Source organism: Mus pahari, chromosome 12, assembly GCF_900095145.1.
Source record: "Mus pahari chromosome 12, PAHARI_EIJ_v1.1, whole genome shotgun sequence".
Classification (NCBI taxonomy): domain Eukaryota; kingdom Metazoa; phylum Chordata; class Mammalia; order Rodentia; family Muridae; genus Mus; species Mus pahari.
In genome coordinates this window covers 20619233-20620810 of record NC_034601.1, presented here as the reverse complement: position 1 = coordinate 20620810, position 1578 = coordinate 20619233, and the positions used below count along the sequence as shown (strand labels likewise).

The 1578-nt window shown below is 40.9% G+C and overlaps 1 protein-coding gene across 1 annotated transcript in view; it reads right to left on the bottom strand.

Moving 5' to 3' along the window:
• The window catches only part of Tprg1 (tumor protein p63 regulated 1), a 132106-nt gene extending 131511 nt beyond the window's left edge, over positions 1 to 595 (bottom strand). Inside the window, exon 1 of the mRNA XM_021210079.1 lies at positions 384 to 595. The gene's annotated coding sequence lies outside the window, so the exon portion shown is untranslated. The remainder of the gene's footprint in view (positions 1 to 383) is intronic.
• Between the last annotated feature and the right edge of the window lie 983 nt (positions 596 to 1578).

Genomic DNA, 1578 nt, shown 5'->3' with positions numbered 1-1578 from the left:
GAGGTAACCCAATCACAAAAGAAGTCACTAGATATTCATCTTGTTCTTAACAAATGGTTCATACGTGAATCTATCCCCTCAACTGATGAGGCTTCAGTTTACTGAGCCACAGAGTGGAGAGAACTATGACAGTTCTACAAAGCTCACAGAGAAGTTATGATTTAAAAAAAAAATCGATGTAGAGATGAGTACAGCAATTGACCATATAGACCAAAACCTTTCAGTCTGTAAACCTTAAACAATAAGGATGGAGGAATTTCACATGCAAGACCCTGAACCTGGATCAACATTCCATGGGAAAGTCAGTTTAGGAACAGGATCAGTCAGCATATAGAAGGACATGGGCTTCCTTGTAGGACCAGAAACGTGTATTGTGATCTTACCTGGAACAGCAGTAGTAGGTCCCCAAGGCTTTTCTTTTTCTTCCCAGACAAAGGGAGGTAAACCACAAACAGTGGCTACTGTAGCTGTCTCAGAGGAGGCTGGGCAGGAGAAGACCCAGGAGCTGTCACCCACTGATGCTGAGTCGCACTTCTGTAGCTGAGCTGAGCTGAGAGGTAACCGCTCCCTCTCAAAGGGGCAAACTTGAGTGAGAATGTTTACAGGGTGGAACTCAGGTGTCAGAGGCAAGGAACTAGGTTTGTGGGTGGAGCCTTTCTGGTTCTGCAACAACACACCTAGCTAGTCTCTCTCAAGAAAGTCTGTACTTTTCTGCCAACTTCCTCTCTGACTGAAATTTGACCAAGGTGAGAAGGGACAGCTTTGCTCTTCGTGTGCTCTGAATAGTTAAAACCAAAGTGGACTTTGAAGACCATGATTAATATTAATTATCATATAATCCACTGACTATTTATGAGAGCCCTGTGACTTCTATGTAAGAAATATAGAGGGAGCATGTAGCAGTCTGTCTCTGAAAATGAGCACATATACACACAGAATCTCTCATTATTCTCCCCTCTCATTAACTTGGTATATGTGTGTCTATAGATAGTGACAACAATGGCCACATTCTATTCTCCCATGCCCTTCCCACAATGCTTAGCAGGTCGTGAGAAAGTACTACACATTGAATGAATGGCAATCAAGTGATATCTACTTGATGAGTCTTGATTTCTCATTTAATGGATTCTCAGCTATGTTTTTGCCTTTCTGAATTTTTGTTGTTATTGTTTGCTTTCTGGCTTTTTAAAGCAATCACTTGTGACCATCATCCTTCCTTCAGAGATGTAGATAGAATTGGAAATGCATCATAGTGTGAAGGTAGGAGAAGCCTCTACACAGCAACAATACTAAAAAACAAGATGAAAACCCATTGAGCACATTTGAAAACCTAAATAAGGGGACTTACTTGGAGAGCTGGTATAAAACTAAGCATGGTTGGCCTGAGGAAGTGAACTGAGAACAAAGTGGTATGTGCATAGGACAAATTTTCAATTTCCATCATAAATCTTCTGTCACATTCATCACACTAGTAAAGTCATATTATGTTTATTTTATGGCTGGAGAAGCAACGGTAAAGTGGAGAAGAATTGGGTTCCACTCTTTCAAGAGAAATAGTTACATTCGCCACTCAAAAAC